This window comes from Pristis pectinata, chromosome 3 (genome assembly GCF_009764475.1).
Source record: "Pristis pectinata isolate sPriPec2 chromosome 3, sPriPec2.1.pri, whole genome shotgun sequence".
Classification (NCBI taxonomy): Eukaryota; Metazoa; Chordata; class Chondrichthyes; order Rhinopristiformes; family Pristidae; genus Pristis; species Pristis pectinata.
Window position 1 is genome coordinate 19,295,856 of NC_067407.1, and position 25,778 is coordinate 19,321,633.

The 25,778-nt window shown below is 42.0% G+C and overlaps 1 protein-coding gene across 3 annotated transcripts in view; it reads left to right on the forward strand.

The window, feature by feature from the left end:
• LOC127567913 (elongation of very long chain fatty acids protein 1-like) overlaps positions 1-25,778 on the forward strand; it is a 72,668-nt gene that overhangs the window by 17,494 nt on the left and 29,396 nt on the right. For 2 of the 3 annotated variants that reach the window (XM_052011112.1, XM_052011111.1), the window contains exon 2: positions 25,513-25,623. The gene's annotated coding sequence lies outside the window, so the exon portion shown is untranslated. Of the gene's footprint in view, positions 1-8,738; positions 8,868-25,512; positions 25,624-25,778 lie in introns of those variants that run through there. The other variant, XM_052011113.1, reaches the window with a different exon arrangement.

The following is a 25,778-nucleotide window of genomic DNA, read 5'->3' on the forward strand; positions in this document are numbered from 1 at the left end:
GACTCTAGTCACTGGGCATTAAAGGGAAAGCACTCCAATGGTTGGGACCATATCTGTACAAAGGAAGATAGTTGTGGTTGTTGGAGCCCCAGGAGTTTCTCAGAGTGGTGTCCTAGGCCCAACCATCTTCATATCCTTCATGACTTTCCTTTCATCGTCAGGCTAGAAGTGCAGATGTTTACTGATTTTTCACAATGTTCAATTCCATGCACAACTCCTCAGAAAATGACAATGCACGGCTGCGTGCAGCAAGTGTCAGAAACGATCGTCCCTGAGTTGATAAGTGGAAATTAGCTCTTGGGTTGCACAAGTACCAGATAATGGCCATCTTTAACAGGAATATGTCTGCCTAAATTGTAAGGGGATCTTGGAGGTGCTTTTGACCCGAGTAGCCCTGTATCAATCTAGTATTCCATGGAGATGTCATAATGTGGCTGAAAGCTTGAATTGTGACTATTTCTAAATGAACAGTTCTGGCATTATTCTGCGTTTCTGGATGGAAGAGGTTATGGGGGTATAGTACTCCTCATCAAAGCCAGAGTTTAATACTGTCCCATAAGCTCTTGTTGACCAGCTGGTGTTATCTCTTGACTGATTTGCATTGGTTTGTCTTTCTCTTTTCCACCCACCCATTTCAAACCTACTAGCAGTAAAAGACTGGGCAATATTGATCTCTTATTGTTTGCTTGATCACTGGTGTTTTGGAACTGATCATAATTGTGGTCCTAATTTATTTTGTAGCTTATTTTGCCTTAAGTTTGGTTACAGCATGAATGAATTGGCCTTGAAACATCCCACTCTCTCTCCAAATGGAGTGTGGATGCTATCTGGACTGATGGGCAGGGAAATAACATTTTTGGGCTGTGTTGGATTGCTTATTTATTGTTCCTGATAGTGGTGCTTGTTGGTAGTTTGCTCTGTGATGGAGCGGTGCATTTTTTTTTAAAGGGCTACAAAGTGCAGGAGACTGTTTAACGTTATTGATTTTTTTTAAATCTGAAGGTTTATTGAATTCAAGGTTGTATTCTTGCTGATCTTGATGCTGATGACAAAGTAGTTTCATTCCGTATGATTGAACTTGACCCAAATGCCCAACCCTGTTCAAAGTAAGCTGCTTGGTAACTTTCTAAACATTTCCTCAGTAGATTGGGTAGGTATTTTGTTGCAGTTGTTTGCATAAAACCTGGTTTGCAGGTCTACTTGTACATTGACCTTGTGATTTGGTACTATCTGAAGAGCAGTGTCATGTCGCCAAAGGAAGAGGCTATTTGTTGGTCATTCTATGATGCTCCAATGATTTACGCAAAACACTCATCAAGATTCCAAAGGGTTTCTCCCACTGCCTCCTGAAGGCCTTTTGTGGTTCATGCAAGACTTGCCCTTAAGCTATGTTTTGCATAGAAACTTCAGCAGGGAAATATTGGCCAACTACTCAGCATGGTATCATCTTGATTTGAAGTGGTACCTGATGCACCAAGTTGCATGCTATTCAACATGGAGCACAAGATGGTAATTATGAATGCAAATACTGGCCAACTCCTCCCTATAATGAATGTATGATTTGTAAAACCATGTGCCACCCTCACTAACCCCAACTGGATACATTTTAAATAATTTGGCATTGATCAAGGTTACAACTTCTTAGCCTGAACATAATTTTCCCCATGGAAATTCCAGATCCATTTGTGGACAGAACCTTCTCAAGAAACTAATTTAGTATGTCGGTTGGAATATTTTTAAATACTGTATCTTCGGAATTTGGTAGTTCATTACCCTTTGAATAACAATCCCCTCCCTCTGTCCAACTAATGGCTTGCTATTGCTCCCAAACTCTCCCTTGTATGCCCCCTAGGGTGAGGCCATGCTTCTACCTATGGAACTAATTCGCTACAGGAATTTACTAGCTATGCCAAAACCACACTTTAACGTAGTCAAAATGCATTGTCACTGTAGTTTTGAGGAATGCACACTATCACTGTAGTCTAATAACCCTCTCCTGAACCATTTACATACAGTGTCATGCCAAAGTTTGGGCACCCCGATCAAAATTTCCATTACTGTGAATAGCTAAGTGAGTAGAAGATGACCTGATTTCCAAAAGGCATAAAGTTAAAGATGACACATTTCTTTAATATTTTATGCAAGATTACTTTTTTATTTCCATCTTTTATAGTTTCAAAATAACAAAAAAGGAAAAGGGCCTGAAGCAAAAGTTTAGTAACACCACCCCCGGGGCAAGTATCACAGCTTGTAAACACTTTCTGTAGCCAGCTAAGAGTCTTTCAATTCTTGTTTGGGGGATTTTTGCCCATTCTTCCTTGCAAAAGGCTTCTAGTTCTGTGAGATTCTTGGGCTATCTTGCATGCACTGCTCTTTTGAAGTCTATCCACGGATTTTCAATGATGCTTGGGTCATGGGACTGAGAGGGCCATGGAAAAACCTTCAGCTTGTGCCTCTTGAGGTAGTCCATTGTGGATTTTGAGGTGTGTTTAGGATGGTTATCCTATTGTAGAAGCCATCCTCTTTTCATATTCAGCTTTTTTACAAGACGGTGTGATGTTTGCTTCCAGAATTTGCCAGTTTTTAATTGAATTCATTCTTCCCTCTACCAGTGAAATGTTCCCCGTGCCACTAGCTGCAACACAAGCCCAAAGCATGATGGATCCACCCCCATGCTTAACAGTTGGAGAGGTGTTCTTTTCATGAAATTCTGCACCCTTTTTTCTCCAAATATACCTTTGCTCATTGAGGCCAAAAAGTTCTATTTTAACTTCAACAGTCCACAGGACTTGTTTCCAAAATGCATCAGACTTGTTTAGATGTTCCTTTGCAAACTTCTGACGCTGAATTTTGTGGTGAGGACGCAGGAAAAGTTTTCTTCTGATCACTCCTCCATGAAGGTCATATTTGTGCAGGTGTCGCTGCACAGTAGAACAGTGCATCACCACTCCAGAGTCTGCTAAATCTTCCTGAAGGTCTTTTGCAGTCACACGGGGGTTTTGATTTGCCTTTCTAGCAATCCTATGAGCAGTTCTATTGGAATGTTTTCTTAGTCTTCTAGACCTCAACTTGACCTCCACCGTTCCTGTTAACTGCCATTTCTTAATTACATTACATTACCTGAAAACACTTTGATATCATCTTATAGCCTTCTCCTGCTTTGTGGGCATCATTTATTTTAATTTCCAGAGTGCTAGGCAGCTGCTTAAAGGGTCCCATGGCTGCTGATTGTTGGGACAAGGTTTGAGGAGTCAGGGTATTTATGAAGGTATTTATATTTGAAATTTGCATCACCTGGCCTTTCCTAATGATGACTGTGAACAAACTATAGCCCTAACAAGTTAACAAAGGTCTGAGACCTTGGTAAAAGTTATCAGAGAGCTCAAATCTCTTGGTGCCCAAACTTTTGCATGGTGCTCCTTTCCTTTTTTCACTCTAAAATTGTACAAGACAAAAATAATACATTAATCTTGCTTAAAATGTTGAAAAGAATGTTTCATCTTTAACTTTATGACTTTTGGAGATCAGTTCATCTTCTACTCACTTAATTATTCACGGTAACAGAAATTTTGACCAGGGGTGCCCAAACTTCTGCATGCCACTGTAGCTTGTTCTAACCTCTTGATTTTGCTGGGGGCTACTGTAGTTGGCAGGGTCACCTGTTTCATTGTGTATTGTTTCTTCACAAAGCCCAGTTGATCTTCTGAATATCATGAATGTCAAAATAAGTTAGGATAAAGGCATTTTCCAAATTGAAACAGTTTTTAAAGATTGATATGAGATGGATTGAACTTAATGTGGGTTGTGAATAGAAGTGAGATGTGAACTGTTTTCCATAGAATGCAGATCACAATGGGCAACACATACTGAGGAATTGTTGCACAGAAGAAGCTGCTGTCTTTAAATGTGACACTTGAAACCAAGGCCTAGTCTACAGTTTGAGATAGACGATAGATATCAGGAACTCTTTTGAAGAACTGGCATTTTATTTCAAGTTTTCTGGCCAACATGTATCCCTCCTCTGATATCTGGTCTTGAACACGTTAATGATTGTGGAACCTTTCTGTGCGGTGATTGGTTGCTGTATTTCCTACAATATATACAATAAAAACAAAAGGACTTCATTGGCTGCAAAATATTCTGGAACATCTGAAAGGAACCAGAATACTGTAAAAGTATGGCTATCTATCCAAATCCATTACATAGTGGGGTTTGAGGTTTTGGGGTTGAAATCTCAACCCCATGTTTTAGGGTTGAGATTTTAATGAAAAATGCTTGCACATGTGTGGTGAACACTCTAATGAATGTTCACGGAACATTCTTGTAACCAGTCAGCACACTAATGTGTCAATTTGTGCTTGTGGTGACTCTGGGGCTCTTCTACAAAGCTCCTGATTTTGTAGCCAGTTAATGAAGAGCTTTCATTAGGATGGTGTAGTCAAAGTACCATTCTTATTTGACTGACATTCTAGTGTCTGTCACAATCCTCAGCCTGCAGCATGGATTTTATAGTTACTATTTGTACCAGCACAGTGATTCTGCTGCCTCATAGCTGCAGTGACTCTGGTTCAATCCTGACCTCCTGTGGAGTCTGTTCATTCAGCCTGTGACTGCATGGGTTTTCTCCCAGTACTATGGTTTCTCCCACATACTAAAGATGTGAGTTGGTAGGTTATTAATAAATAAATTGTCCCTAGCGTGTGGGTGAGAGGGAGAATATGTGGGGAAGAATAAAATGGTAAGTGTGGGCCTTTTTCTGTGTCACATCACTCTGACTCTATGATCTGGTGGATGTTATAACACTACCTTTTGCATGGAATCTAAAGTTACTGTTGGAAATGTTCTTTAAAAATCCTAGTCTTTTATTTGTTTGGCAATACTTAATGGTAGAACAAGTTCCACTGGTTGGTGGAGTATTGCAAAATGAAACCTTTTACAATGGCCAAGCCTACTGTTCACATGGCAAGACTGATTAAACCAGTTGCCACAGGTGTGGTGCTGTTTTTAAAATTCTTTTTGATAAGTTCTTGATATTTATCTTGGTTTATGGGCAATTTGCTTTAAATTTTTTTTTCTTGACGTTCAGTTTCTTACTCTCTATACTGTCATAGTTGTAGAAGTGTGGTTTGTAATTGACTTCAGAGTGATTTTTTTTTTGTTTGGCCTGCATTGTACAAGTGTCTTGCAGTTTAGATCAGTGAACTTCTCTCAGAAATGACTGACTGGCTCGTGTGTAAAGGGGCCTATGCCAGTTACAGATTTGATATGGGCAAATATCCAGTGTTTGAGTTCCAGTTTACTCCACTGAAGTGAATATTCCGAAACTAAAGAACTGCAGATTCTGGAATCTAGATAAAAAACACAATGATGCTGGAGGAACTCAGCAGGCCAGGCAGCATCCGTGGAGAATAGCAGGCGGTCAACATTTTTGGGTCAGGACCCTTCTTCAGGACTGAAGTTAGGAAAAGGGGAAGCCCAATATGTAGGAGGGAAAAGCAGAGCAGTGATAAGTGGACAAAAGAGGGGGGGTGGGGTGGGCATAAGGTGGTGATGGGTAGATGCAAGTAAGAGATAGTGATGGACGGGTGTGGGGGAGGAGGGGAGAGCAGATCCACTGGGGGATGGGTAAAAGTTAAGAAGGGGGGGGGGAAAGGAGGCTAGGAAAGGGAAGAAGAGAAGAAGCATAGTGAATGGGGGGGGGGGGTGATTTGTGGGGAAGGGGTGGGGATTACCTAAAGTGGGAGAATTCAATATTCATGACTACAAGTTTTAGGCTACAAAGTTCCCAGTCAGTCACTTCTGAGAGAGGGTCACTGATCTAAACTGTAAGACACTTGTACAATGCAGGCCAAAAACACTCAAGTCAATTATTCATTCCAATTATAAACACCATTTCTACAACTATGACAGTATGGAGATTAAGAAACTGAACTTTCTTTTTTAATAAAAACTTTCTAAAGCAAATTGCCCATAAACCAAAATGATTGTAAATATCAAGAACTTAATCAAAAAGAAATTTTTTTAAAAACAGCACCACACCTGTGGCAACCGGTTTAATCAGTCTTGCCATGTGAACAGTAGGCTTGCCCCATTGTGGGTTTCAATAAGCAATACTCCACCAACTAGTGGAACTTGTTCTACCATTAAGCATATCTTTCCCTCCCCACCCCTTCCTGCCTTTCACAGGGGTTGCTGTCTCTGTGACTCCCTGGTTCACTACCCCCTCTTCCACCCCCCCCCTCCCCCAAACATCCTGCTCCCACCCTGGGAATTTTCCACTGCTCCTGCTATAGGTGCAACACCTGCCCCTACACCTCCATCCAGGGACCAAAACAGTCCTTTCAGGTGAGACAGATATTCACTTGTACCTCTCTTAATATCATCTGCTGCATTCGGTGCTCCAAGTGTGGCCTCCTCTACATTGGTGAGGCCGAACGCAGACTAGGTGACCATTTTGCAGAACACCTGCGCTCTGTCTGTAACTGTGATCTGCATCCTCCCATTGCCAGTCACTTAAATCCTCCTCCCACACTATCACTGATATGTCAGTCCTCGGCCTCCTCTGCTGCCAGGAGAATTCCAAGCACAAACTGGAGGAACAGCACCTGATTTTCTGTCTTGGAAACTTGCAGCCTAACAGCATGAATATTTAATTCTCCTGCTTTAGGTAATCCCCACCCCCCATGCTGCTTATCTTCTTCCCTTTCCTAGCCTCCATTTTTTTTCCCTCTCTCTTCTCACCTTTGACCCATGCCCCGGTGGATCTGCTCTCCCTTCCTCCTCCACACCTGCCTATCACTATCTCTTACCTGCATCTAGGTATCACCTCCCTGTGCCTACCCCACCTCCCCTCTTTTGTCCACCTATCACTGCTCTGCTTTTCCCTTCTATGTATTGGGTTTCCCCTTTTCCTATCTTCAATCCTGAGGAAAGGTCCTGACCCAAAACATTGACCGCCTGCTTTTCTCCACAGATGTTGCCTGGCCTGCTGAGTGCCTCCAGCATCATTGTGTTTTTCATTCTGAAGTTAAATATTTGGTGGATTAAGATTCTATTCTTTGGTCTTTGAGCATCATCCTGCTTCCTGTACCCCTTGCTCAAAGCCAGCCTATACCTTAAACAACAGGGATGCAGAGAAAGGGAGCGCAATGTCTCTTGGGAACTTGTGGTTTGTGAGGATCGGTAGTTCTTAAACAAATAATTGAGATTAAGAACGGATCCATAATGGGATGACCTTTAGCACAGTGCACAGAAGCTCCAGCACACAGCTATTTCAGTTGTAAAATACTTAGATTATACCTATTGTTCTTCATGGGTGATTGTAGCAATTAGAGCCATTTCATTATCTTGTGTGTGTCATTATCGTTATCGATATTATAATTTGAAGTTTACCAAACAAGTGCATGAACATTATACTCATTTAAAATCTTGCAGTGATTTAATCTGTTAATATTGCCAGCAACAATTTGATGGCTGGTGTGGCCATGAACTAGCCTGTTGCACCTCTCCCCTTCAAGCTCTAGGGATAAAATTGTGCAAAAGTTTATCTGGTAAATTCATGGTTTCCTCTTGTTTCAGAGCAAGTGCTTGATAAACAATTGTTGAAACATGCTTCTGATTGGGCAAACTTGTTTGCGTGGGTTTCCTCTGGGTGCTCTGGTTTCCTCCCACATTCCAAAGACGTACAGGTTAGGAAGTCGTGGGCATGCTATGTTGGCACCAGAAGCATGGCGACACTTGCGGGCTGCCCCCAGAACACTCTACGCAAAAGATGCATTTCACTGTGTGTTTCGATGTACATGTGACTAATAAAGAAATCTTATGTGCCCTCGGGCTCCTGCACCTTCTGCCTGATGGGAGAGGAGAGAGAATGACCTGGCTGGGTAGGGTCTTTGTCTATACCTCTTGCTGCCTTGAAGCAGCCAGCATAATCAGGGTCTATGGAAGGGGAGGCTGGTTTCTGTGATGCACTGGGATGTCCACAACTCTCTGCAGTTTCTTGCAGTCCTGGGCAGAGCAGTAGCCATACCAAGCCATGATGCATCCAGATAGGATGCTTTCTATGGTGCATCGATAAAAGTTGGTGAGTGTCAATAGGGTTTTCGTTGCTGTGCAATTGGTCCCAGTCAGACTACTGCTTCCAAAAGTTTCGGTATGCTTGAAGGTAGTGAATCCTGGCTTCGTTACTGGGCCTCCTTCTCTGAGGAAGGAAGGCAGCAAGCAGGAAGACTGCTGGTTGGTTGGTGTGTATTTTATTTGCTGCCTCGGATGCAACTTTCAGATTAACAGAAGAGTGTTTAGTTTTGCGGGGGTGGGATTGGTGGGAAACAGCTGGAAGTAGTTTTGGGCACCTCTGCCAGCAATGGAGTTGCCTCTATTTATAGTGCCGCTGCTACATGCAACAGGGCGGTAATGTGAAAAGGGCAGTTAGCCAGCTGTGTCAGAGGCTGATTACTGCGTGCTGATTAAATGAGAGGTCTCCGCAGAGACTGTTTGTAAGTTTAATGTATCTGGCCTGCGTGACAAGGGGGTTGGTTTGGCCCTGTTGGCATGGCAGGGGTTAATTGTGATTCATTTTCTTGAGGGAAGGGAGTTTGGATGAATTGTTTATGCGAAAAGTGGATTTGTCCTGAGCAATGTGGGGCGGGACCTCCACTGTGAGCTGGGGCTGTTTGTTTAAGAAATTTGCCACTGAATGGATGATTCATGCAGGGGTGGGGCCTTGGCACTGAGCTGTACCAGGCTCGCCAATCTTTTTTTTTCTTTTATCCCCTCCCCCCTCCAACACTTGCAGCTTCTTGGCAGGTAGTTACGGGCACCACAGGGTCAGTCGGTGCATCAAAGCACCAGAGGACTTCTGAAATCAGGTGAGCACTCTCCTCCCTCTGACTTTCAGGAACTAGTTGACAGTGAAGCTGTGGGGAGGTGTGTGGGGAATAGGAAAACTCCGTCGGCTTCAGTGTACGGGCAAGGAAGTCTGTTGCTTGGGGGAGAAAAAAACAGGAACTGCCTGCAATGGAGCAGCTTTACAGTGGAGGGAGCAGTTTAAGTTTGCCCAAGTAGGTGACTACCGCTACACTAATCTTGCATTGTAACCTTCCAGAGTCTGGCTTCTTTGCTTCAATGTTTTTCAGAATTTATAGTTGGCATCATTTATGGTGAAGGCTCGATTGGTTGGGATTTTAACTGGAAAGTTGTTCAGATCTGAATAACTTATTGCTTTGGTCAGAAACCTATTAGACCATGTTTCGTTACATGGATACAGTTATCTTTAACTTTGGCCAGATATCAGACCCTTTTGCTCCTTTGTAGAGATGATTGTTGATATAGCTGTTGTATCCCAATCGAGCATTTTTTGACTTTGGGAAGTCCCACTTATTTTTTTTCAGGCAAGGCACTTTGGCTGAATAGCAAATGTTGTAGCAAGTTGGCCCAATAGCAGTGTGATAATCAGCAATTAATGTGTTTCAGTAACAGTGATTGTTGGGTAGGACACTGGGAGAAAGCCTTGCTCTCTTGAAGTATTGTCGTGGGGTCTATTACATTCAGCTGACAGGGCAGAAAGGCCTTTGATCTGAAAGGCAGCAACCTTCCAATCCAACACTTCACCTATATTTTTTGTTGGTGTCAGCCCAGCCGCAACCTCTGGCATGGGGGTCGAACCAACCTTGTTTGACAGTGCAATCACTATCCCCCTCACATCTCTTGGTGGTCCTTGGGAAGTGGAAAACTGCACAACACAGCATCAACTCCACTCTGGTTCTGTCCTTGTTACTTTTTGTTTTAAAAATTATCCTACCAATTATCTGCCTCTTCTCTTTTAAAGGGATTTTTTTCTGTGGTTCTCTTCTGTCAGTGACAGTCACCTGGTTACTTTTATTCTAGGAAGCCATGGTTTGCTTATCAGCAGCCTACTTGATAGGAAAACAATGTGACCATGGTTTCTGCTGCTGCTGCTTGAACTTTACACAGCCACACTTCAGGGCACCAAACAGTGGCTATTTTCACCCTCTTAAAGTGGGGTGGTGGTATAGATCAGGAGTCATTAGGGAAAGGTTATAGGACCCACACTCAGCTATTTAGGAACAGCTTCTTCCCCTCTGCCGACAGATTTTCGAAGGGTCCATGAACACTACCTCATCGTTCCTTTTTTTTTGCACTATTTATTTTGTAAATTATTGTTATTTTGTAAATTATTGTAATTTTGTGTCTTTGCACTGTACTGCTGCCACAAAACAACACATTTCATGACCTACAAATCAGTGATATGATCCAACTTGGAAATGCGTTGCTTAAACTTGGATTTAATTTAGAATTTCAGAGAGGTACTGACTGGCAGGGCTTGAGCAATGCTCTGAAATGCAGGGGGTTTCCAGGTGCTTATTCTGTGGGATGCAAAGTTCAATAAATGGCTACAAGTTGATGGTATATTGGATATAGTAAAGTGAAGTAACAATATATATTTAGGGAAATATTGTGCTCCACTTAACCATACCCACATATGCAAGCAGTAAACTGACCGCTGAGGTTTAAAGCAATACCTATTTTAGCCAGCTGTAGATTTTGAGGTGATGGGAGAGTGCACCTGTCTCTGCCAGGGTTCATTCTAGTAGTAGGTATAAGGTGTGACTGATCAGCCAAAACCTGTTTATCTGCATTTTGGACATTCCGCGCACAATGAGGTGTGTCAGACTGGCCTCTAGTGACGGGTTGACAGTCAGTCAGCCTGCACTTGGGCCCAAGTTGCTGGATGATGCTGGAGAGGTGTGCGTTCATCTTGTATAATTTGTGTTTAGTAACTGCCGTGTGGTCAGTACTGCTGTGGGTAAACTCTGTTGTATGTCACAGGCTGTTTATGGTCTGTTCAGCGACCAAGCAGGTGTCTGTGGTTATGTCTGACAGATATGGCTACGAGAGGGCTGGGCTGCCTTTGTCTGTAATTCTATCTGTGTGGCCTACTTTAAATCATTGTTTGACTCCTTGTTGACTTAAAGTAGGCATGCATAGCTTTAAAAACTGCATGCAATTTGACTCTTCAGGCAGTATCTACAGGGGATATTGATACAAGATAAGGTCTTGTGACTGGTGTGTTCAGGTTCTGTTGGATCAGTTTGTGGCTTTTCTTTGTTGTGAAACCAGCACTGGGGTTACGGTTCCTCTGGAATCAGATTGTATGTTCCTGTTAGATCTGTTATTTTAGACTGGCCATATATAAGGGGTTATTTGACCACTATTTCCCATTATAACTTGGGATGGTGGAAGGTGAAGCTATGTGCTTTACAGAGTTGATCTGTTCTGAAAAAGGTGGTTGCTTTCCTGCATCTTACACCATTTCTGTAATGTGATATCTGTCGTAGACTGCTGCTTCCTAGTGAAACCATGCAACTACAAGCCCCTCCCTGGGCAGTATCGCTGTTAATTAGAAATGTTTGTGCTATGTGCTTTGATGTTGCTGCTGTTTCTTTTTGTTTCATATTTTAAAATATTGGGTGGGTTCCTAATTCCAGTAGGATTTGAAAGATAAGTCTTAAGTGGTGGATCTAACTTGTCCTAGATGCTTTCTCCTCCAAAGGAGAGAGCAGTTGTTCTGTTTATGCTGTGTTACATCAATGTTGTGTTATGAGGCTTACTCCTGCATGTTAAGTTGCACTTGATCTCTGTATGGTCCAATGCTGGGTGATTTATCTTGGAGCAGATAGAACACTGCAGTCTGGGAACACTGGAAAATTCTCATCCTCCACTGGATAAATCTGGACAGGGAGAATGCAGTAGGCTGAAGGAATCTGACTCTCCATTGGTTGGATCAGAATAGCTGGAAGAATCTTTGTTGTTATGTATGACACGAGATTGGAGAAAAATGTCAGGAATGCTTTGCATGCCTCCGGATTCCATTTGTTTTAGAATGAAATGGATAAACTTGCAGGACTCTCCTCCTGTAGTTAAGGCCAAAATTAACTCCTTAGTAGGAATCCAGCTGCCTTGCATCTAAAGCCACATGAGGTGGCAAGGTTTTCTCTGAACTGTCTCCATATGGCTGAAGCACTTTAAACACTGGATGAAAAGGAAACCAAATGACTTCTAGTCCTTTCAATAACTAGGCTAAAGTTTTGGGGCTGTAAGGTTTGCTTGTACACTTCAGACGTTTGGATAAATACATGGGTAGGAGGAGTTTGGAGGGATATGGGACTAGCTTGGCAGGCACCATGGTCGACGTGGACAAGTCGGGCTGAAGGGTCTGTTTCTGTGCTGTACTACTTTGACTTATGACGTTGTACTTACAAATCCTCTGAAAATATCTCCCAAGCAGATGAGAGCAGAGAATGCGATGGTTGTGGAGTGGTTAAGTTACTAGTATCCCAGAGGCCTGGTCGGATGGAGAATGGAGCTGTGGAAACTAATAACCTAGTCGTAGTCATTAGTAATGAAAATTTGGTTTTGTAACAAATCTGGTTGAATGATGCCCTTCAAGGGAAGAAATCTGCCATCTCAACCTCTTAGGGAAACAAAGGACTGCAGATGCTGGAATCCAGATGAAAAACTTGATGTTGCTGGAGGTACTCAGCAGGCCAGGCAGCATCTGTGGAGAAAAGCAGGCGGTCAATGTTTCGGGTTATGGACAGAGAACAGGTGTTCTATGAAACGGTCACCTAGACTGCGTTTGGCCTCACCAATGTAGAGGAGGCCATACTTGGAGCACCAAATGCAGTAGATGATATTAAAGGAGGTGCGGGTGAATCTCTGTCTCACCTGAAAGGACTGTTCGGGTCCCTGATTGATCCAAACCTGAAATGTTGACTGCCTGCTTTTCTCCACAGATGCTGCCTGGCCTGCTGAGTTCCTCCAGCATCGTAGTCTTTCTCATCCAAGCCTGCTTTGGCTTGTATGTGACTCCGGACCCCACAGTGGTTGACTCTTAAATGTCCTGTGAAATGGCCAATGTCATTCTGTTCAGGCTATTATGGTTAGACAACAAATGCTGCCCACACCTATATATGGGGGGTGGGAGGGGGGGGAAGGAAGAAAGGCTAATTTAAAAAAAACCTGAAAATGCCCAGCAAAAGCAATCAGTTGTTATTTTGGATCCCTACCCTTTTTTCTGCCAGAACTGGAAATTGTGACAGGTTTTAAGTAAACAGAATATGGGAAGAGGGAACAACAGGGAAGGTCTAAGGTGGAATGGAAGGTGGGAGTGCAGGGCAAAGATTTGTGGTGAAACGTCCAGAGATGCTGTAGATGTTGCATGTAGAATCATCACAGCTGCTGTGTGGAAAATGGGAGAGGATCTGAAATTATTGAAGAAGGCTGTAAAATGCATAACAAAAATAAAAATGAGGTTATGCACCTTGAACACCATTTGGAATATTGAAGTTAGAAGACACGACTGGTATTAGGGCTTCAATTAAAATAAGTCACTTTTCATTCAGTGTTGCAGATTGTAGTTTCCTAAAATTAATGGTCATCTCCAGGCCATGTGAGTTTCCATGGTTTCAAGTTGACAGGATTTTTTTTGGGGGTAAGTGTCTTATCCCAAGACCATTTATCATGTCAGTGCAGTGTGGTGTTGATGACCTCTGTCCCAATTGCAGCTGCATTGTCTGGGTGGAGACACCTTTCCAGTATCCTCCTACAGTGCAGCCAGTAGCTTGTTGCTGCAGTTGATGTTTGGCACTTGCTACATGTTATATCGTTTCTGATGTTTGCTGTTGAGACCAAAGCAAAAAAAATCAATCTGGTTGCTTTGCCCAGCTGTGAATCTGTCTTCTGACAACTTTCTTTAAACATTTATTTGTATTTGTAAGGTGGATGTCATTGGCTAAATTGGGATTTATTGCCTGTTCTTAATTACCTTTGAACTGAAGGATCTGTGCACCAATCAGCAGTGAGTCAAGAGGCAGCCACATGTTGAGAATCTGAAACAGTGTAGAGACCAGACTGGGATTCCTTCTCGAAAGGGCATTTGTAAAAAGATCAACCTGATTCCCCATAATCCAGTCATTTTGACTCTTGATGTTGATTCTTTTTTCACATTGATTTAAAGTATAAATCCACTAGCTGCAGAGGTAGTGTTTGAACACGTGTCTCTGAATTATTAGCTCTGAGAAGATATCTACCTGAAAAGTTATCTCTCTATTGCTCTCCACAGACAAAGCTGAGTGCTTCCACACTTTTCTGTTGTAACTTGCTAGTCTATTAACTGGCCACATACCACCTCTGGATCCTAAGCTCCGACACAGTCTGTGAGATGATCACTGTTTTGAGTTGAGGCCCTGCATCAGGACTGGAGCGTAGAGGGAAGATGGACAGTATATAGAAACAAGAGGGTGAGAATGGGGGCTGAGAGGCGATGGGTGGAACCAGGTGGAGGAGGAATTAGAATGGTGAACAAAGGGAGAAGAAACCCAGATAGGTTGGTATGTGGGTGATGGGCAGATGGAGGCAGAGGAGGAGAGGATGGGAAATGTAAACAAATGGAGAGTGGGAAAGGGACATGGGGGAGTGGGATACTTGAAATTGGAAAATCCATTGTTCATGCCATTGGGCTGTGGGCTATACAAGATGCTGTTCTGTAGTTTGGCCTGATCGTGGCAGTGGAGAAGTCTGGGCTCAGTGTAGGAGGGGGAATTGAGATGACATGAAACCAGAAGCTGTGGACAGAGCACAGGTTTTGCAATGCAAAATACTCGCGTATGCTTGGTCTTGCCTGTGCTTGGTCTTCTCTATGTAGAGGAGCCCACATCGCGAGCACTGAATGCAGTAGATCAGTTTGGAGGAGGTGCTCATGAATGTCTACCTCGCCCGGAAGGCCTGTATAGGCCCTTGGAAGGTGGTGTAGGGGCAAGTGTTGCAGCTCCTGTAGTTGCAGGGGAGAATGCCAGGGGACTGGGAGGGTGGAAAGGGATGAGTGGACCAGGAATTGGCGGAGATGCTGGTCCTTGTGGGTGGGGGGGGGGGGGGGTGGAGAAGGATATGGCTAGTGGCGAAATCCCATTGAACTCAATCTTTAATAATTATTTTTAGACCTAAAATCATTTTACAATGTTATTAGTTACACTAGTGTACGACAGTCAGTTTTGTGGAGAAGGATTGAAGTTAGTGCTGTCTTTTGTCCTTGGTTTTCTTTTCAATCTTTAAATTGAGAGTATTTTTGAAGACTTCAACTGATCCCATTAACAGGATGTTACTAAAGTGATTAAATCGTTCTATAGTTGAGTTAGTGAGTTTGTTTCCAGCATTCTTCTACACTAGCACAAGACTGGAAACTTTGTGCTGGATGCAATTTACTCTAGGAGTTCCACTCTTGATCCCTTTTGTACTGGGTAGTGAATTCCACAAGGATCAGGCCTACATGTATAAAACTGATTAATTTTATTTCCTTTTCATTCTGAAGTACAGAAAGCACCAGTAAAATGTTGGTCAATATGTAACATTGAATCAACTGGCCTCAACTTTTACTGTTCTTGGAGCTAAATATTTTCCTTCCACCCACTTGCCTGATGAGTGGTCTGTAAACTGTTTCAGCCTTTTGATCTTCCAACATTAAATGTTCTCAAAAAAAAACCTACAATCAAATGTGGGTCTTTTTAATTTAAAATCCCTGTTTCATTTTTAATTTAATGTCCCAGGAACTGTGTAAATGATGGGTTGACACTTTAATTCTGTGTGATGCATGGAAGATGTATTTATTGGTAATTTCCTAACTCTGTGATAGGGGATCATCTGTCTTTGCTCTTGAAGTTAAATTCTAGCACTTGATTTTTTTTCTAACATTTAGTAGAATAGGGTTTTGGCACCAATAGTGAATTGAGGGTGGCTACCAGTTGTGATCTGGACTTGTATTTGTCTGTTCCCCTCACATTGACTGAAATTTATTTGTCAAGGAACTAGACTAATCTATTGATGCTGCTGGGACTTGAGGGACTGAGTTATAGGGAAAGGTCGGACAGGCTAGGACTTTATTCCTTGGAGCGTAGGAAACTGAAAGGTCATTTTATAGATGTGTATAAAATCATGAGGGGCATAGATAGGGTGAATGCACTTGGTCTTTTCCCCAAAGTTGGGGTGTCAAGAACTAGTGAGCATAGGTTTAAGGCAAGGGGGGAAAGATTTAAGAGGAACATGAGGGACATTTTTCTTTTACTCAAAGGGTGGTATCCATGTGGAATGAGCTGCCAGAGGAAGTGGTTGAGGTAGGTACAATAACAACTTTTAAGACAGTTGGACAGGTACATGGATTGGAAAAGTTGTTAGTTTATAGGCCAAATGCTGGCAAATGGAACTAGTTTGGATGGGGCATCTTGGTTGGCATGGACCATTTGGGACTCTTCCATGCTGTTTGAGACTAACTCTATGGATAAAATAAACGCTCTGTCTTCACTGGTATTTCTACACCAATCTGCCACTTCCCTGCTTCAGATTTAAAGTAAATGTTTAAAATGTCCAAATTCTTTACTTTTCTAATGTTTAATATTCTGATGATCAATGGTTTAATTAATGACTATTGAGAATTTTGTGCTGAAGAAGTTTTTTTTATTACATGGGAGAGAGGAAGGATCCTCTTGACTGGTCTTCAGTGTTATTGGCTGGTACTTTGAGTTTTCAACAAACTCCACCCTGGAAACTTTGGTTATTGGCTTGGTGGTAACAATGAATAATATACAAAATAGGGTCCTTAAACCTATGTTTTCTTTGCTTTTTCCTGGCTCAGGAAAAACCTTGGTTTGCTAGTGTTTGAAATCTAGTGTCCACCTATCCTGATCTTGGAGCTCTGCACTCAGTTCTGTTTGTATTTTGAATGACTAGTGACTAAAGTGAAGCAAGTTTAGTTTGAAATAACTAAAAAGGACACTGTCTTTTCAGAAGGTGAAGTTAATGAGAGTCAGCTGAACACTGAGAATATGGAACTTTAAGTGATGCTGTCAATTAATACATTAAGTAATAGACATTCCTTCCTGGACAAACGTGACTTGGGTAACTTGTATTTGTAATCATGTTATTAGGTTTCAGCATATCCTAGCAATGCTTTACATGTAATAGTGTTCTGCTGCTTCCTTTTCTAGATAAACCTTTCCCAGGTAAAGCTGTGTTCTTGCTGAGCTTGGGTCCATGGTGTTCACTTTTCCACTCCCTACTGATTTTTTTTTAGTTGGATCATTTAATGAGTAGGAATGTGGAGTTTCATCTGCATTGAAGAGCTCTTGTGGTTCAATCTAGGAAAGTCCGAGGTTGACCGTAGACCAAGAAAGCTGGCCTGGTTTGACCTACGTGCCACATTATAGAATTGCTAACAATTTACAACCAACAGCTTTTTATAAAATTTTCGAGAGCCTTTCCTCTTGACTCATCAAACACTTCCTGCTTCCTCTCCTGATGCACTGGAGTGGGTGGTCCTGTAATGCTTGGAACAGATCTGGCCTCATCTGCCTGCTATCCTTGGATAAATTGATGGTTGTTTTGTGTCTGCTTAACTTTTCTCTTGCGTGACATTCAATATTGCAGAGAGAAACTCCAAGGGAAGAAAACTTGTGTTACATAAACATAAGAGTCAAATCTGAAAGGAAATTCAGGGTGAACTATTTAGAGATCAGTTTGAATGTGGAACTGCAAGTTTCAGCAAGAAAGCACAGATGTATTTAAGAGGAACTGGGATAGGGATACAAGGAGAAAAGGAATCGAATGTGCCAGAATTGTTAGATGAAATAAGGTGGGAGGATGCTTGTGTGGAACTGGATCAAATGGGTGTTTTCAGCTGTACCTTTTTAATGATGCAAGTCCTTGTGTTACACCATTGTTCAAAAAAAAAGGAATAAACCCTATCACTTTAACAAAAATGGTGAGGACATTTTTTAAAAAAAAACCTAGGGACAGAATTAACATAGGCTTGGACATGTATGAATTGACTAGGGAGAGCCATCATTGATTTGTTAAAGGGAAATTATGTTTGACTAACTTTTTTTTCCTCAGAGAATGGAGGGTCATTAAGAGAGATGTGGTATGTGTGGATTTACAGAAAGCATTTGATAAAGTGCAACATTATAGACTTGTCATCAGGATTGAAGCCCATTGAACGAAAGGTGTAGTGGCAGCACTGATAGGAAACTGTGACTGGAAATGCACTAGAATAGTAGTTTCCAAATTTGCTGATGGCACAAATTTTGAAGCATAATGAACTGAGAGCATGAGTAATACACTTTCAGTAGTATACAGTGGGCAGAAAAAAAATGTAAGGCACTATAAACTAAGAGTACAATTCCAAATGAGGTACTGGAGGTAAGAGGTTTTGGGTATAGATGCACAGATAAATGGAAGGATGTGTTGAGAAAGCAGTTAGAAAAGCATATGAGAACCTGGGCTTGATAAATAGAGGCTTGAAGAACGAGGAGGTCAAAATAAACCTTTTTATGAGCTACAGATTTGATCACGACTGGATTGTCCATTTCTGGGGAGAGGTTTTGGAGGTGCAGAAGAGATTTGCCAAAATGTGCCAAAATCATGTAGATATATTAGAGAAGCTAGAGCTTCTATGCTTGGGAAAGATGAGGTTGAGAGTGGACCTGATGGCTCCTTGAGTTTAAGTGCCACCCTTGTAGTGTTGAGTAATGAGGATAGAGCTTCTGTTATTCTCGAGGAAGAGGCAGTTTGGCCCATTGAGTCATTGTCTCTTATTTCCCTGTAGTGTATTCTCTCATATGCTCAATTCCTCTTTCTCCTGCCACCCACCTACACCAAGGATATTTTTTCAGTAGTCAAATTAATCTGCCAACCTGCACGCTAGGGTGTGGTAGGAAACTGGACAATCAACTGGGGTGGGGGGGGGGGGGGGAGGAGGGGGGGGTGGAACCTACATGGTCACAAGGAGAATATTTAAACTCCACACAGGACTTCACTGGAGCTGTGTCTGTGCTGCCAGTGGAACTATTAACAAAACATTCTATTGAAGGTAGTTAGTACTCAACTAACACCGATTATCGATACAATAATGTATCAAAAGTCATATTACAAAGTGTGCACAGCTCCTAAAGGTACACTCACACTTGCATATTTTGTTGCTGACCCCCAAAGTAACAAACACCGACAAACCTTCAACTATCTACAAAAATTAAATTAAACCAGCAGTTCACTATTTGCTTATGTGAAACTATGCAATAAACTAATTATTTGGACATATACATGTTATAAATTTAACCAAACATTTATTTTCTTAGAAATCTCAGCTGTAAGCCACACTTGGGTAAACTTAACATCTCTGCATTATCCATTCCAGGTACAGATACTTTCAAAGATCACTTCTCCAAATAAACTGCATACCTAATCTCTCCACATACCATTGTTGCAATAATTGAGCCTAACCATAGATGCAATGTATTACATTTTCTAACCAACTGTAACACACCTATGTTAGTTATAGTATGTTGTTTTCAGTTTATTATTAAATACCAAATTCAATCATACTTTCTACATTGATTCCCCAATCTTTGTGCCTTTTACTCTCTCTTTGCCTTGCGTCTTGATTTCATGGAAGTACTGGACTTATTCTTTCTCGTGCTGTGCCTGTTGGAAGTACAAAGCTGGTCACTCCTGACAGTCCATCCCTGGATTGTCTCCAGTGCTCAGTTGGTTGTAATTGTTTTCAATCTCTTCTGCTGCCCTCTGGATATATTGTGTTGAGCTGATATCAATAAGGACAAGCCTAGTGTAACGACACTCAGTGGGACTTTGGAACTCTTAAACTGTCTTCACAGCATAATTGCTCAAGGCATCCAGAGCAATCCGAATTTGACTCAGTGACTCTCAATTTGGTTGTTATCATTTTCAACCTTTTCTGTTGGACTCTGGATACATAGTATTGAGCTGACATCAATAAGTCCACGTGTGGAGTGATGCAGCAAGGTCATTTCAAGCAAGTCAGATGCTGCTGTTGTGAGACTGAGACTGCACAAGTCTTGGGAAAGTGTCTGATGTCTAAAGGGCTTTAGTTTATGGAGTTGCTGAATCAAATTTGGATTGTGCTGGGGGCCTTTAGCAATGATACTTGGACTTACGTCAGCTCAATACAGCATATCCAGAGGGCAACAGAGGAGGCTGATGGTCATTGCAATCAAACTGAGCATTAGAGATAATTCAATGATTGGTTGGGAGGGATCTGCTTTCTAACTTACAACAGGGACAGCATGAGAAAGTATAAGAATTTAGCTCCTTGTAATGATCCTCTAGTAAACTAGTTGACTTTTGTATCTGAGTAGATTAGTCTGCTTTCAAGCTGCTTGGTATAGTGAACTGAATATTCCCATTGGTCACTGGTCACTGAATGATGCCCTGAAATTGGGCAGGTCGAAGTGGGATGTCCTTCACCACACTTTATTTTCCTGACTTGCTTAATGCCTTTCTCTGCAGTGATGCCTTCTAACCCTGAAGGTACTTCATTAGTGAAGTTAACATGTGCAGCTCTTGCCAGCAGATCTTGAACAATACAAATCCATGGCTTTCAAAAAAAAAACACACTTTAAAGATGCATTCTTTGTTGAGATATTCAACATATTCCCAGGCATGGGGTTGAAACATCAGAATATACTTGACCTCATTGACGGGTGTGCCTTTTTTAAAAAAAAATTCCAGCTGCTGTCTGTAAGGAGTTTGTACGTTCTCCCAGTGTCTGCATGAGTTTCCTCCGGGTGCTCCAGTTTTCTCCCACATTCCAAAGACGTACGGGTTAGGAAGTTGTGGGCATGCTATGTTGGTGCTGGAAACATGGCCACACTTGCGGGCTGATTACCACCCCCCCCCCCCCCCCCCCCCCCGAACACTCTATGCAAAAGATGTATTTCACTGTTTGTTTCAATGTACATATCTCATCTCATGCAATACTTTGTCTGAGCTTGGTAGTGAAATTTTCCATGACCACTCTTTTGGGCTGTAACACCATCTGGCAGAGACTGAGCTATGGATGGAGGCACAATCCCTTCATTACCCAATGCTATGATTTTTCTCAAACACACAGTCCTTCAATCTAAGTGATTCGATGCAATCCATGCCATGAAGGTTAATACATAAAATGATGGGTAAATGGACCCACTATCTCCACTGGCAACCCAACAGTCCACTTCCCCCATTAGAGTCATTCCTACACAGGTACTCAGCACCATTTTCCCCTCTCAATGGAAAGTATTTAAGGTATTAACCATACATGGACTAGCAGCAGAAATGATGTGTACCTATTGTGGCATTCTCATTATATAATGTTGCTTTGTAGAACTGTCATTCTCTTCATATGTGTAATAAACTCCATTCAATGTCTGTTTCCACCATCTGAATGAAATGTGTGGATGGTACCTCAGCCTGACTGTTCCAAGTCCTTGCAAATGAGGCACTACTGTCTTGCCAGTAATTACTTTCTTCAGGAACTTAACCCTTGTGCAGTATGTCCTTTTCTGTTTGGGGGGCCTTTTGAATGAGCAATCCTAGGCAAGGTGACTCACAGAACATTCACAACCAGGCTTCCTGCCTTTCACATGTGATTTGTGACTTCCCCAGTTTTTGTCTCTTGTGACCCTTCAGTTTTCCACTCAACCCAATGGAAGCATCAATGTTACTGGGCTACAGAACAGAAGGTCATGCTGCCATTACCATTTCTTTGTGCTTGTTGCCTGCCTGCCTGTGTCATGCTGCTTTGTGTTTCCAGCACCGTCTTTGTATCTTGAGCATTGGGTCTAGCATTTGTCTGAATCTCATTTTCCAGCCTGCACACTAACTAATCCTGCAGCACTCAATTTAAAAGGTCTGAAAGTTGCACCTTTCAGAGTCTTCAATTTGCTCAAAGATTGTGCTGTTGTTTTGTCTGGTCCCTGATTGCACGCGCCAAACTTACTCTCAAGTCTTTAAAAGCACTGGGTTAGTGTCCCTTTTTTGTATTTTGACAAATCCTTGAAAGGGACAGTGTGGTTTGTGATGCCAGTGGATTTGTCGATGTTTTGTGTGTCTCTGACCTCACTACCAGCAACAACATTGCCATACCCTCTTCCTGTACAGCCACTGTTCTGTCCTCCAAGATTTCAACACTATCATTTACTTTCAAGAATGTTTTCACTTGCTCTATGTACGGAGCAAATGGCTGACACCTCTTATTGGCAAGTTTGAGAAATATATCTGCCTTGTCCACTATTCTGTTGCATTGCACAAGATTGCCACCTTGCTGCTGCCTCCAGCAGCATCTTTGGTGTAATGTCTGTAGTCTGAGTTGCTGTTCACTTAAGCAAGTAACAGTGATAGTACTATGAACAATCTGCTGGAAGAGTCTTGATGCAGGGTTTCAACCCAAAATGTCGACCTTTCCTTTCCCACGGATGCTGCTCAACCCATTGAGTTGCTCCAGATTCCAGCATCTGCGGCCTTTTGTGTTTACAATGATAGTTATTCACCATAATCAACATGTCATTGCAGCAGTGAATGGTGCAACACACGTATCAAAAGTAGTTTTCAAAGGTCCACTAAGAATTGTATAATCCAGTCAAGGTGGATAGATAGAAACATTGTAAGAGGGTTTGGAAATCAAAGGATGTAGAATGAAGGTGATTGATTAAAGAACCAAGAGTGAATACAAGAGACAACTTTTTAATGTTTAGGATCCAGAGTGTACTGCAGGGTTGTGATTGTTCTGGGAGGTAGATGAAGCAGATATAATCATCGTGTTCAAAAAGGAACTGGTTTTGTCATGATGTGTAAAACTGGCAGGCCAAGAGGAGCAAGTGAGGAGGGGTGAAACTTCTCGTGCATAGATTCAATAGGTTGAATAGCCTACAATCCACATTGTGACATTTTTGATTCTGTTGCATTTTTCGTGTCTTTTAGAATGTTGCAAAGCACATTTCAACTAATTTACTTTTGAAGAAAATACAGCCAACTTGGACACAACTTCCCATGCAAACAAATGTAATGGATTAATAATCTGTTTTAGATGTTGATTGTGATAAATATTCACTAGAACACATGGGAGAACTCCCTTTCTCCTCAAATATTGCCATGGGGTCTTTTACTTGAAAGAGCAGATGTGGCCCTAGCCTTAACTTCCTCATTGGAATGAAAGACCACCTGGCAATGTGGCATTTGCTCAGCACTGTGCTGAAATGAAAGCCTAGATTTTTGTATTCAAGTCCCTGGGATGTGACTGGCTCTGACTCCTGGGCAAGACTGCTGCCAAAAGAGCCACAGCTGACACTCCGTATAAAGCATTCAATGTAAACACTCATAGAATGCAACATTCTTCAGCCTATAAAAGGTTGTTTTGATGCCTTTTGCTTCACTGCCTTTCTCCCCATACTCTTCCTTTCCTCAAGGGATACAGTTCTGTGGGTGTCCTGAACTTTTTCCTACTTTGACAGAATATTGATTATAGATGAAATTTCTTTATTAGTCACGTGTACAGCGAAACACACAGTGAAATGCATCTTTTTGCATAGTGTTCTGGGGGCAGAACACTCCAATGGTCCAGAGCCTCATGTGAGTTTAAAGGAAATTAGCCCATGAACTGAATGACCTCCTTGCCTTTTCCTTAATCAGCTTTGCTATACCACAGCTGTGGTTGTGAGTGTGAGTTGTCCCCTCCTTTCCCAGAAAGTACATTATGCTAAACGCAGAAGTTAAGCACTGTTTGAATTTGGTCTGTTTTTGTCTGACTCTGGACCTTATTGGCATTTAGCATTCAAGGTCTGTTTGAATTTGTCATCATCTTGGTTCGTGAAAAATACAATCTGCTTTTTAAACTTGGTGAGAGATCTGTAAGTGAATTAATTTCACTGCACACCCATACTTAATGTGGCTTTGCTTGATCTGCATGCATTTAACCCAGTAACGATTCTGATATTGATTTGTGCTTTCCCTTTGTACAGTCTTCACTTTAGGTCTTATTAGATTAATATTATTTGGTCCCATTGTTGAATGAATGGTAAGATGATGCTGGTTACAAGAAGTTTACCTGTTAGCATCTAAAGGTAGTTCTCCGTATCAGCAGTGGAGGGGCGTGGGGAGAGAATGGCAGAAGAAAAATTGGGCTTCCAAATGAGAAATAAAAGCAGGAATTGGCCATTGGGCCACAAGCCTATTTTGTCAGTGAATAAGATCATAGCCGATCTTGCGCCTCATCCACTTTTCCAGCAGATCCCTATCGTCCACCACCTCGTGCTCCTCTGCCACCCCCCCCCCCCCCCCCCCCCCTACCTTTTATTCTGGATTCTGCCCTTCCAGTCCTGATGAAGGGTCTCAACATGAAACATCAGCTGTTTCCCTCTAGATGTGCCTGACCTGCTGAGTTCCTCCAGCATTTTGTGTGTGTTACTCCAGATTTCCAGCATGTGCAGTCTCTTGTGTCCCTATCATGTCTGTTGTACAGTTAAGTTTGCTCATACTTTGCTATTTTGTCACATGATTTTGGTTTAATGAGTTGATTTTTGACTATATCAAACTATGGTAGACTTGTATGTAGACTGGTTGTGGAGCTATTGTTGATTAAACAAGTGGTTGCTGCCCGCATGCAAAGCTGATTGTGTTCACAGGCCACCCTTAATTCATCCCTAAGAATGTAACTTCTTTCATTTTCATCTATTTTTCACATACACCAGGCTAGAGAGCATGCATGAGGCCAAGGCTGGATTTGGAAGTCTGTTAGGTTGGTTACATCCAATACAAAGTGAATTGACTGCTTCAGTTTAGTGACAATTAGGGATGGGCAATAAATGTCAGCATCGCCAGCAATTGCCTTCAAAGAGTCCATATTGAGGACTCTGTGTATGAAGACCTTCCTGATAGCAATCTTAGTTAACTTTTACTGGTTTTTACCTGGTCATAAGTCGTCTCTGTAACTCTTCTCCCTGACTGTGGAGATTTAACCTCGTATTCTGTTGATTTTAATGAATCCATGTGGCAAGAAGATTGACAGGTTCAGGAATAGTGAGCGGAGCAGAATGTCTTAGTGTCATTTGATCACCCAATAATCAGGAGAGAGCTGATGTAGGCATAAGGCTTGGTCAGGCATAAGAGACTTCATTGATTCTTGTCACAATCCAAGTACATCCAGGGGAGAGAATGGGCTGGGGACTAGGTCTTAGTTGAATAGAAAGGTGAGATGGATAGGAACGTGTATAAGAAATCACTTGTGTACCTCTGTAGATGGACGGTCTTGAATGACAGTGGCAAAGCCAAAACCTTTGCCACCAAAAGAAAAGACTTCAGATGTATGGGAACCTGCACCTGCATGTTTTCTGCCAAGTTGCAAAGTATCCTGACTAGGAAAACTATTGTTCTTCCATCGTCACTGCTGGGTTTGAATCCAGGAACTTCCTCTCCAAAAGCATTCTAGGAGTATCTTCAAGAAGAGTGCAACAGATTAAGAAGATTGCACACTACCATTTTCTCGGACCATTGAGGATGGGCAATTTAATGCTGGTCTTGTCAGTGTCCTTAACGTGAAAGATGGATGGAGATCTGAAATGTTCTTTTATTCAATTTGTCCCATTTATCTTCCAGATTTCTATGTAAACCACTGCCCCACTCTGGAGATAACTGCCGAAATCGTGAATTGGCTCCACCTCGGTTGTTGGTGCTTGAACTTGTGGATACCACCCTGTATCTAAAGAAGTTAGTAGCTATTTATTAATTGTGGGGTTAGAATTCCTCAGACTATTTCACAAACCACCTTCTTTGATTTTATTACTTCTGGAAAATGAGGCTTTAGCATTAAGGAGTCACGAGAGATTCTGCAGATGCTGGAATCTGGAGCAACACTGCCTGAC